Source organism: Epinephelus fuscoguttatus, linkage group LG18, assembly GCF_011397635.1.
Source record: "Epinephelus fuscoguttatus linkage group LG18, E.fuscoguttatus.final_Chr_v1".
In the NCBI taxonomy this organism is placed as follows: domain Eukaryota; kingdom Metazoa; phylum Chordata; class Actinopteri; order Perciformes; family Serranidae; genus Epinephelus; species Epinephelus fuscoguttatus.
Window position 1 is genome coordinate 2,411,971 of NC_064769.1, and position 13,185 is coordinate 2,425,155.

Below are 13,185 nucleotides of genomic sequence, written 5' to 3' on the forward strand. Positions count from 1 at the left end.
TGTATAATGTATAATTATGTATTATACAGAAACAAAATTACTAGTACATTCAAATGTCTTAGCTGTCATGTTTACTGTAACCATTTTACTAAAATGAAGCTGCGTTTTGTAATCTCCACTTTATATTTGTAATCTACAATATGTACAAGGTACCACTGTACCACAGTTTCTCCTGTGATAATATAATTTTATATGAAGTCAAAGTTTCATAGTAAAACATGTTGCTTATTGGATCAATTTTTGTTCTATACAGTGATAGTGTCTCCTGCGTCTTAATTTGCTTACTTGCCTTGTCTCTTTCTTACTTTTTACATTTCAGGGGAATGAACCAGGTTTCAATTCCTCCTACATGTATGATACACCATCCAGGCCTAGAGCCTCCTGTTTGAATCCATACACCCTGCAGAACATCCACAACATTAACAGGTATGGCAATGGACCCCTGAGGTGTATAACTGAATAAGAGTGAGTTTTTATGACACGTAATGAGATACAACTGTGTAAACTCAATTCTGAACACTAAGGTTTCATTTTATCAACAAACCCACTAATAAAGATGTGACAAATAAGTATTTTCCCAAAAAAACCCTTTATTTTTAGCAATTTTTTTTAAAAATATGACAATGACAAAAAAGCTTTAGTACGACGGAGTGGGGGGCACATTGAAGAAAAAAAGAATTCGGAGATTTCGAGAATAAAGTCGAAATATTGCGAGAAAAAACTCATAATATTACGAGAATAAAGTCGAAATATTATGAGATTAAAGTCGTAATATTTAAAGAATAAAGACGAAATATTACGAGAAAAAACTCATAATATTTCGAGAATAAAGTCATAACTGAGAAAGAGTCATAATATTATGAGAATAAAGTCGAAATATTGTGAGATTAAAGTCGTAATTTAATGAGATTAAAGTCATAATAATATTACGAAAATAAAGTCATATGTTTTTAAGGAAATAACCAACAACAAACAGAATGTTAGATTGTCCTTCATGCCGTTGTAAGAGGCCTACTTAATTAGGTTCGGGAACCGGCACCGTGCTGGTTCTGTGTCAGTCGAAATGCGCTGTTTGTGACTCCGGGCCCAACTCTGCCACTGATTGGCCAGTCTGACATTCTTCATAATACATATAGAACGTTAGTGAAACACATAGGCCTAACAGAAACATTCGTTCGTTTGGGGACAAGTTAGTGGTCACATTACTCATTCCACAAGCGAAGGACCCCGGACACATACAGTAAATACACTGGTTATTAGTAACTTTTAACATACATGAGTCTTTGTGACTCTTGGCTCTTGTCCCCTAACTAACACTTGTTTCTGTTTTACTGACGATATTTTCACCCCATTAAGTCACATCCCGTTATTTCGCATTATTTCCTCTGTAAACCTAACGTTACAGCAGCCCACAAACATGCTGTGTCAATAAATCAGCTCAGACACTGTTAGAAATGTAGTATTTAGCCTAATAGCATCATGCTACAGCAGTAATAACATAAGCTTTAGTCAAATGGCTCGAGCTCTCCCGGTAAATGTCATAAACCATTTTCCCTGTATGCTGACATGATAATGGCCGTGTTTCCCAGATCACTCTTAGCTTAAGATCTTTCACTAAGAAGGAGCTGTAAGATCGAGCTGGCCATTACGCGCGATTATTACACACGGTTTTGAGGTGCGCAGCGGCAGATCTCACAGCACACTGTTTATAAACCAGTTCACCAGTTTAATTGCAGGAAATGTTTATCTCACTGCCGGTAAAAAAAGAAAAAAACAAACAAAACGGTTTGCTCCTGCAGCCAGTCAGAGACAACGGATCCATTCCACACACCTGAGCCAGATGAAAAAGAGGGAGAGAAGGAGAGAGATCGAGTTTCGGTCCTTGATGAATGAAGCCTTATTGTTTTGCTGCTATTAAACAATGAGAGACATGTTTTCTCCGTTTACTTAATAGCATAAATATTCACAATAGTGCGCATGGGGAGACAGGGACCTGCTCTGCTCCAGACACACTCAGCACCTTGGACAGCACGGCGCACCTGACTGTTGTCGTTGTGTACATGTTAATTTGATTTCAATCATTTTGTTAAAAATCTGGACATGTGCAGGTGGACTCAGCCAGTGCTAAGAAAGGTCCTATGCCTGCCTGTTGGAGAGATAGAGAAAAGATTAAAGCGTCAAATTGCGATAAAAGATGTTGTATAAAAGACAGGCTACAACTTTTTTTCCTTGTCCCCCCCGGAATTATTCTCTAAAAGCACCAAACGCTCACAGATCCAGCCGCAGCAGGCACACTAATATTACACTAGCCTAAGCAAGGAGATGTTACAACAGTGCGCACCGTATATATTTTGATCTATTTTATACTTCAGATTTATATTGTTTAGCATTAATTGGTGACAGAAGAGAATGAATTTCATTCTGCAGGGAAACGTGTGTCCTTACTGTGCAAATTGAATTACGACTTTACTCTCATAATATTTCGACTTTATTCTCGTAATATTATTACATCATGTATTTGCGATGCAATGTACAGCCTAGAGAACCGGGAACAGTCATTCTTCAGGGATGAGAGCTGTTGTTGGGACTTGTACTTCTCTTGGACTGGAGGCCGGCTGAATAGAGCGAGGTTGTTCCTTTTGATGGGCTTTGTCTGATTGTCCTCAATAACAAATGCGTCATACTCGTCCCGTCCAAATTTCTCAATCTGGTTCAGTGTCAATGACTCCTGCATCTGCAAGGTCTCTAGTATCCAATACAAGAAGATCTACACTGCCCTTTTCACAGAATGGATTGCCCATGTCTTCTATAGCATCAGTTAGTGCTTTAACATCTCGTGCAAATACCATCTGTGCATGTTTGCTCTGCTCACAATGTCACAAAGTCTTCTTTCTCTTCTTAGTGGTGGCCTCAAACTCTCCAACCACATGTTCCATCTCAGGGCCAGAAACCAGCCAGCGTTCCAGAGCTGCAAGGTTCTCTGTCAGGCCCACAGCACCACCATCATCTTTCAGAGAAGCATTGTTCTGCTTGTGGTCCTGGTCAATGGCAATAGCAAAGAAACTGTGTGTCGTCTTCTTCACAGCAAAGTTTTCTTTCAGAAACTCCCCATGGACATCAGGATGAGTATCTATCAACGCAATCATGTCACCCAAGTGGACTGGTATCCATCTGTGTGTCCCAATTCAAAGAACCAAGGCACAATCTTGGTCAGGGCATCTATATAGAGTAGGAAGTTGGCCTCTCTTATCGAAACGCACATAGATCATCACCTCTATTTCCAGCTGTAGGATGATGGATCAGAAGTGGAACTGGGGACATGACACAGATCTTTCAGCGCACCAGTCTTCCAGGGACATGAGATGGTTTCCCTCCTCCAGGTCATTGCTGTACTCAGTGTAGGCCTTTTGCAGGAGAAGATATAGGCAGCTGGCTGTGACCTGATGAGCATGTCGGGTACGTGTCACATGAGAGGCCTTCAAAATGGAATCTGCTGTTCCAGGAGTAGCCCGAGTGACAAGAGCTCCCTCTAATGGATAACTCTAGTAAACAGCAATTACACTGCTCCAACAAAGAAGTACAGGATAAATAAAGAATCTGTTTTTTTGTTTAATATACTTTTTTAAAAAGTTAGGACACATCGGCCGCATAACTGCTGATCCTGATGTTGTCACATAAAAAGAAGTCAAATAATGGCCGATATATTGGCCAAACTGATATATTGGCCAAACCAATATATTGGTTGAGCTCTAAAATAGATTTGAATTTGAATTTGAATTTATTCAATGATAGCCCCTTGAGATGTAGCATCTCATTTTCAAGGGGGTCCCTAGACAAACATATACATAGAACACAAGACAACATTACACTCCATTACATTATAGACATACCTAACACATAACAAATACAAACTACAAACTTCTTGCTCACCCACTCCCACACACAACCCCTACCCACATAGGTCTAACATACAAAATAGACAAATTAAATAACAGGGATCAATGATGTGAACATAAAGACATAAGAAGAATAAAGAAAACAAATTAGAAACAAGAGCAATTTGTTTTGAGATGGGAGTGTAGTGACATCCTGAAACAATAAAAAGAGGTACTAGAACGCAGAAAAGGAGGGAGGTTATTCCAATCCGATGGGGCTTTATATTGGAATGACCTTTTGCCAGCTTCTTTTGAGATTCTAGGAACAAAGAAAAATGGGACGTTCATATGTCTAAGTGAGTATGGAGAATTGTATGGAATCATAAGTTCTTTTAAATATGGAGGACAATGGAAATAAACACATTTAAAAAGGAACTGAAGCCAATCAGATTGGTGTCTTGATTTGGGTTGTAGCCAGTTCAACGACTCAAACATAAAACAGTGTTGAGTTCTAAAAGGACATCTCAGAACAAATCTACATAAAGAATTAAATAATACAGTCAGAGATTTAAGATGAGTGTCTGAAGTATTTTGGTAAACAATATCTGCATAGTCAACAAGTGGTAGTATCAGCTGTGAGATTAGCCTTTTTCTGACATGAAATGTGAAACAATTGATTGAACAGTAAAGTGAAGCAAGACAGCCATATGCTTTTTTAACAATGTAATCAATATGAGGTTTAAAGGAGAGTTCCGGGTCAATCCAAAGTCCAAGATATTTGAATGTGTCAACTTTATCGACAGGAGATCCATCAGAAAAATAAATACAAAAATCAACTGGGTGGGAGGTAACGTGTACTGAAAATCATACCGCAGGACTTCTTTTTGTTCAATACAAGTTTGTTCTTACAAAACCAGTCTTGAACCATATCAAAATCAAACTGTAAAGAGTTCTGGATTTGAGTTATATCGGAGTTTGAGGTGTATATAACAGTGTCATCAGCATATAAGTGGGTATGGCAATTTGAACAAATATTAGGTAGATCATTGATAAAAACAGAAAAAAGAAGCGGACCCAATGTGGAGCCTTGCAGAACACCCTTTTCAATAATTAAAAAGTCAGACTGATGACCCTGAAAAACAACACATTGACGACGATTGTGGAGATAAGCGTTAAACCAGAGAAGAGCATTTTGATCGAGACCAATAGCATAAAGTTTATCAAGAAGTAAATAGTGGTCAACCAGATCAAAAGCTTTAGACAGATCAATGAAGATTGCACCAGTAAACTGACCCTTGTCAAAGGAAGAGAACACATCATTTGTGAATTTCAACAGAGCTGTGGTAATGGAAAAATTTGGTCTGAATCCTGATTGAAATGGAGATAGAATATTGAATGAATTTAAGTACTGACAGTTGGTTAAAAATAAGCTTTTCAAAAATTTTTGTAGTCGTGCAAATAATAGAAATAGGACAATAGTTATTTACATCAGAGGAATCTCCACCTTTGAAAAGGGGGGTAACCTTAGCACATTTCCATATCTTGGGGATTGAACAGGTAGACAGAGACAAATTAAACAGATCAGCAAGGGGATACATCAAAACATGTGCGGCAAGTTTGATAAATTTAACTTCAAGGCCATCTGGACCAGCACTAGCGTTATCTTTCATTTCACGTAAAGCAAGAAAAACTTCATTAGGCAGGATTTTTTTTAAAGGAAAATGAATGGTCAGAGAGAGTACTATATGGGGGACTGGCAGTCCAATAAGAGTCAAAGTGATAGGACCTACAGATGGAAGAGAAATGATGATTAAAAGCATGAGAAATAAGTGATGGATCAGAAATACACTCATTATTAAACTGAATCTGGTTTAAAACATTTTTGTTATTTCTGTTAAGAGTATGATTCAATCGATTCCAAAACTGTCTTGGATTGTGAAAATTTTGGGACAAGCTATCTTTGCAGTAATTAGACTTTGCATTCCTGGTTCTGATTGTACATTCATTTCTCAGTAATCTGTAAGTATCCCAGTCAGTGGAGTCTCTAGATGAGCGATATCTAGCCCATGCTTTATCCCTGTGTTTGAAAAGATTAATGAGTTCTGAACTGATCTAGGTCAAGTGTCTACCTTTGACTCTAACAGTCTTCATTGGAGCATGTTTGTCAATAATTTTGATTACATCAGAATAAAAGAAGTTCCATGCTTCCTCAACATAGGGAATCAACTGAAATCTATCCCAATTAATGGAAATCAAATCATAAATGAAGTTGTCTTCATTAATATTCTTACTTTGTCTGAATGTCATAAATTTAGGAGGAGAACGAGGAACTTTTATTTTCCAGACACAGAATATAATACAATGATCACTTAAACAGTCTGACATAACACCAGATTTAACTATTCTGTCAGGGTTTGAGACAAGGATCCAATCAAGCAGAGATGAAGATCTATAATCAACTCTTGTAGGTTCATTAATGAGCTGCGTGAGGTGTACACTATCAAATAAGTTTCTGTCCTTGAGAGAAGAACGATCAAGCCAGTTACTGTTGAAGTCACCAAGAATAATTAATTCATTATGCCTCCCAAGAGAATTAATAGTAGATAGAATGCACATGGTAGAATCAACAGGGGCTGAGGGAGGCCTATAAATGTTGCCAATTGTTAACTGTTTATTTTCATGAAAAATTATATTGACAAAAAGGCATTCAAAATTAACTGGCTCAACAGGAATAATGTGGTCAGAAGTTAAATTTGCTGCAACATAGGTAGCCACACCACCACCTCTAGAGGACCTATCAGCTCTGTATAACACAAAGTTTTCAATTTCAATTTCATCATCTGTGACGTTATCATGAAGCCATGTCTCAGAAATAGTAATGATGTTAGGTTTATAAAGAGTAACCCAGGCTCTTAATAAATCAATTTTTGAGACAAGGCTCCGGATATTAAGGTGAATAATCTTTAGACCCTTTGCTAAATCAATTGTGTCTTATAGAAAATGACAGTTCAAATAAAGAAATTCGAGTAGGGAGAGATAGAGTGAAGAGAGTGGGGAGCAAGAAAAAAAGACAGACAGGACACACACTCAAAGACACAGACACACACAAACACACACACACACACACACACACACACACACACACACATAGTGTAACAACACCCTAGATAGTTCGTATATCAAAGACTCAGATTGCAATTTTATGCCAGTAGAAATAAGGGAGGGCCCTATTTAATTCAGGAAAACAAAAACAAAAGAATATAGCCTACATTTGGCTATCATATAAAACCGCCTCAGAGAAACAATGTGGCAGGTAGAAAATACAGTAAACAGAATATTTTAAGGCCATATATGCATCCAAAGGCAGTAATAATGAAAAGAACAGCAGTCAGTAGTTGACAGTTTTCAACAAAAGTCCGCTTGCGACAGCATCACGACAGTATCAGCTGGAACCTGGTAACAATGACGTCACGGACGGAACAGCATACGGCAAACACACAGTGGAATCTCACACACAGTGAAGACCAGTAGATCACTTGGCAAAAGTTGATTTTACAAGTAGCAGAACGCAGAACGCAGAAGTACAAAACCAAAAGGCACCAAATGAAGAGCAAAGACTCAACAAAGTACCAGTTCTGTGGAGACATCCAAGAGAGAAAGTTTGCACAGTTGAAGTTTGGATATTAGCTGCCAACATTAGCGGAATGCGTTACTCACAGAGCTGTCATGGAGACGGACTGAGGGAATCGCTGAAGAAAGTCTCTGCTTCTTCGGCACTTCTGAATAGCTTTGGCTTTCCATCCACAATCACTCTTAGCGTACAGGGATAGCGAACAGAATACCTGATGTCGGCAGCACGAAATTTCTTTTTGACAGTATCAAACTGCCGGCACTTATTGATCAGAGCTGTGCTAAAATCGGGAAAGATGTGAATTTGAGCTCCCAAAAAGGTGAGCTCTCCTTTCTCCCCTGACAGACGTAGGATCCCCAGTTTATCCTGGAAATGTAAAAACTTCACAAGGATGGGCCGAGGAGAAGGTCTTGAGCTGGAGCTGAAGGTGGGAGAACGGTGCGCCCTTTCAATAATGGGCACAGCGGAGAAGTTCTCTTTGCCCAAAAGTTGTGGAATAAGTTGATTCAGGAACATTATCATATCCTTACCCTCACTTTTCTCAGGGATATTAAGGAAACGAAGATTTGAGGAGCGGCTTCTGGTCTCGGCGTCATCAACTTTATCCTTCAGGTAGGCATTCTCCTTCTCAAGTGTTTGCACACGTTTAGTCAGATCCTCATAGTTATCCTCAATTGAGGCCACTCTTTGTTCAAGCTCTGATACTTGGTCATCCAGTGTGGATAAAGATCCTTGTATTTTGTCAAGTCCACGTTGAATTGACTCAATTTTTGTATCAAAATGAGTCATCAGTTCACCTTTGTTACGTTCAATGGCGACCCAGATTGTTTGCAGAGACACTTCAGCACCAGCCATTGCAGAGAGTAAAAGTGCTTAATTTCAACACTTCTCAGTTCACTGGATTACCGATCTTTTTCAGATCAAAATAGGAGTAGATCAGCCACTTACATTAGTCAGAATCAGACCATTTAATGAGGCAATCTAAGCCCAGCCACAGACGTTCAGGCTACAGCAGCCATCTTGCCATGAATAAATATATGAGGTCTGCACACAACTGATTCTGTAATTCAGGAAAATATGTGTAACTCTGCTAATATTTGGTTTTACTGTTATTTAGTTCCCTGAATGTCAGATGCATGTAGTAAGGTAGTTTCTAGCATGTTGTAAACAGTACCACTGCATTCCTCATCCTTGAAATTGTAGGGTTAGCCACCAGAATTAAGATCTTAGATGGTCTAGTACCTAAGCTACTGGTAAAATAACAAACGGTGGCAGCCATTTTGGAAATGGCTGCCACTGGCGCCATGAGACAAATATGCAATGGCCCTACAACCAAATATCTTCCTTAGGGCATGCTCTAACAGGGTGCCAAAGCTCATGTTTTTATCATCAAAAGCAAAATGCATTCACATATCTGCTGGAGTAGCAGAGACAGACATACACACAACATCCTTTCATTACATAAATACCTCCCCAGCTGTGTAACTTTGTATGGACAATATTTCTTTTTTCTTTAAATTTTATATACTTCATTAATCCCCAAGGGGAAATTCAATTTTTTCACTCTGTTGTTGATTACACACAGGTCTGAACACACACATGCACAAACAGGATCTATACATGTACTAAGTGGAGAGAGCTACTGTCGCCCCAAATAAATATTACAAACGTCCTCCATGTAATAACAGAGCTCCCAGTGAAAAACAAGCTGTACATCTATTGTAAAAAGTATATTAAAAACCGATTCCCAATCAAACTCCGAGTGTGGCCATAAATTTTCACAAATAAATGCAGATCTTAATTCAATCCCAGGTCTGATTGCTGTCATGTTGTTGGCTATTTATTTGAGATAGTGGTAGTTAGCTGCTAAGATCAGGCATAACACATAAAAATGTTAATGCTTTTGTCATTATAGACATGGCTACACATCATTAGCTCTGTTAGATTCCCCACAGTTCAATCTTTCAGTTCATTTTACTGAGACCACCCAGATAAGAATAAGAATAAGAATAACTTTATTCATCTCCCAGGGGAAATTCAATGTCTGTCAGCTTGTGAAAGAATTATAAAGCCTGATGGCTGTTGGTATATAGGATTTTCTGTATCTCTCTGTCCTGCATCAAAGAGAGAGGAGCCATCCACCACCGTTTTTTTGGTCCATCAAGGTGTTGTGGAGTGGATGATCTGGGTTGTTCATGATGGCCTCGAACATCTTCAGTGTGCATCTCTCCATCACCTCCTCCAGTGTGTCCAACCTGACTCCAATCACAGAGCCAGCTCTTTTTTTGACTAGTTTGTCCAGCTGCCTTGCATCTTTGTGTCTGATGCTTCCTCCCCAGCAGAGTGCAGCATAAAACAACACACTTGCCACCACAGACTGATAAAACATCTGCAGCATCTTACTACAGATGTTGAGAGATCTGAGCTTTCTCAAGAAAAAGAGGCGGCTCTGCCCCTTTTTGTAGAGAGCGTCTGTGTTTAGGGACCAGTCCAACTTATTATCCAGGTGTACACCTAGATACTTACAGCTTGGCACAACCTCGATGTCCACCCCACAGGTATTCACTGGCCGAAGGGGGCCTTGGACCTGCGGAAATCTATGATCATTTCCTTGGTCTTTGAGGTGTTCAGGAGGAGACAGTTCTTGTGACTCCAGTCACTGAAGGCTTTTATCAGGTCACGCCACAACAGCAGAGTCATCCGAGTATTTCTGGATGTGGCAGGACTCAGAGTTGTATTTGAAGTCCGCCGTGTTCAGTGTGAACAGGAATGGAGCCAGGACAGTCCCTTGTGGAGCCCCTGTGCTGCTCATTAATGTCCCAGAAACACAGTTCCCCAACCTGACATACTGTGGCCTTCCTGTCAGGTAGATCCAGGAGATAAAGGAAAGATCCACTGCCATCTCTGTGAGCTTGTCTTTGAGTATGTTGGGTTGGATGGTGTTGAATACGCTCGAAAAATCAAAGAACATGATTCTCACATAAGCGGCAGGTTCCTCCAGATGAGCTAGGGCACAGTGAAGCATGTAGAGGACAGCATCGTTCACTCCAATGTGTTGTTTGTATGCAAACTGCAGGGCATCGAGTTTGTCTTTGACCTCAAGTCTCAGTAGGCGTAGAATCAGCCGCTCCAAGGTCTTCATGATGTGCGAAGTGAGGGCTACTGCTCTGAAGTCATTAAGTTCAGCTGGACATTTAATTTGTGGTACCAGCACAACACAGGAGGTCTTCCACAGTGCCAGCACCCGCCCCAACTGTAAACTGAGGTTGAAGATCTTGTGGAGAGGTTGACACAGTTGGGCAGCACAGTCTTTGAGGAGCCTTGGACACACACCATCCGGGCCAGCAGCCTTCCCAGAGCAAAGTCTTCCCAGCTCCAACCTCATCCCCATCTTTGTGACAGACAAGGGTGGAGGCACAGGTGTAAGGGGGGGTGGGGGGTTGGGGGGGTAGCTGCCACATTGGAGTTGTACACAAGTTGTGGAGGTGATGGAGGAGCAGGTGAAGGAGGAGGAAGAGGAAGAGGAGGAGGAGGAGGAGCAACATTGGAAGTGGGAGTGGCTGCCGTATTGAATCCATTGAAGAACTGATTGAGTTCATCAGCTCTTTCTGCATAACCTACCACTGGCTGTCTTTTCTCATTGTTGTAACCAGAGATGGTGTTGACTCCTCTCCACATTTCACAGATGTTGCTGTGTTGTAGATTCCTCTCCAATTTCTTTTTGTATTCCACCTTTGCCATCTTAAGTCTCTTCTTCAACTCATGTTGCACTTGTTTGAGCCGTGCTTTGTCACCATCTCTAAAAGCTGCCTTCTTCTCATTGAGGATTGCCTTTATGTCACTGGTAACTTACTAAAAGCTGAGTAGCAAAGCATTTCAAAACAGTTACTTTGATTAGCCAGTTAGCCAAGGCCTACAGCTAAGCACTGGGGGTACAGCCTAACTTAGCTCTTACAGCCATCTACTCCACACTTCAGCATTTGGTTATAGCTTCCTTGTTTGTTTTTAAATAACAACTCACAAAGCATACTTAGAGGTTGTGATTCTGATTCTCCAGATTTGCCCAACAAAGTGAACTGCCTCGTTTTTCAGGAGTAACTGCTGTGAAAATCCAGCTGTAAACTGTTGCCAGTTTGTGAAGCAGTCCTCAGGAAAATGGAGGGAACACAATGAAATGACTGGGTTTTATTGTTGAAGAATAGTGTAAAAAATAAATTCCAACCACTTATTCTTCATGTCTTCTTCATTTGGCAGTCCTAACAAGGGTAATTTGCAATCACACTAAAAAAGTGGCACGGTGGTATGGTGGTTAGCACTGTCGTCTCACAGCAAGAGGGTTCCTGGTTGGATCCCAGGAGGGAGCCCTTCTATTTTGTTTTTTTTTTAATAACCAAATTTTATTCAACATTCTGCAGGTGTAACAAGGTAGTATTACAGAACCACTATCTTTTCCCCAGTAAACAATTGCAATAGCAGAGAATAATATACAAAAATAATCAGCAAAATGAATATAGATTTGTTAAGGAAGAGTGTAAAAGACAGAAAAACAAACAAGAGAAAGCATAAAAGCACAAAAAATAACAAACAAACAAAAAAAGGGGGGCATCATGTGATATATAGTCAGCATGTGCTTTCTAGAATACTAGAGTTATAACCAATCATACCATGAAATTTTAGTCCAGTAAGATAGATTGCATTCTTGAAGTGAGAGATGAGAGGCTGCCAACATCTGTAAAATTTGTCTGTTGAACCACAAATGGTGAATTTGATCTTTTCCAGTTTTAAAAATGGCAATAGGTCCCGCAGCCAGGATGTGTTTGAGGGGGGCGAGCGACTCTTCCATAGGAGGAGAATCCGACGACGGGCGATTAATGAGGCAAAGGAGAGAACATTAGCTTGTTTAGCAGTCATTCTAGCTCTTTCCTCAGGGATACCGAAAATGGCAGTTTGAGGTGATGGGACTTATGTCAGCTCTAGTGCCTCCGACTTGAAATTAAAAAAGGGCATAACCAAAACATATGAGAGCACCTATCACAAATATCAGAGGTTTGGGTAAATCCTTGATAATCTGGCTTTGCTATAGTGGATCCTATGAAGTACCTTAAACTGAGGCTAAGCCTTGTGCAGGACAAGGAAGAATTTATTGCGTGTAATGCATCGTCCTACCACTCCTAGTCCTAGACCACTAGTCTTGATCTTATGCAGGGCTGGGGGTGGGGTTGTCACTGATAAAAGATTATAAATAAAAGAGATATGTCCCTTTGATAAGTCAACAAGTGGAGGAAGATGGTCAACACCCAAGGCAGGTGGAGCTTGCGGAAATACTGAGGAGTTGGACTTGACAAAGCTGCGAATTTGAAAGTATCTAAACAAGTCAGACTGCTGAAAGTTGAATGTGGAGCATAACTGTGAAAAGCTAGCAAAGAGATCACCAATATAAAGGTCACCTAGGCGGGACAGGCCTTGTCTGCTCCAGGAAGCAAACTCTGAATCGATCCTGGCTGGTTGAAATAGTTGACTGTTACAGATAGGTCTAGCTAATGGTAAACAGATCCAGCCAAATTGATGTCTAACCTGCTGCCAAATTCTCAGAGTGTTAATAACCATGGGTTGGTGGAGTATAGTCTAGGTTTGGAAGGCTGCTACATACCAAGGCTTTTAATGACGAGGAACGACATG

At 40.2% G+C, this 13,185-nt stretch overlaps 1 protein-coding gene across 6 annotated transcripts in view; it reads right to left on the reverse strand.

Moving 5' to 3' along the window:
- Positions 1-13,185, reverse strand: part of dennd1a (DENN/MADD domain containing 1A) — a 218,052-nt gene that overhangs the window by 176,540 nt on the left and 28,327 nt on the right. The window lies entirely within an intron of this gene.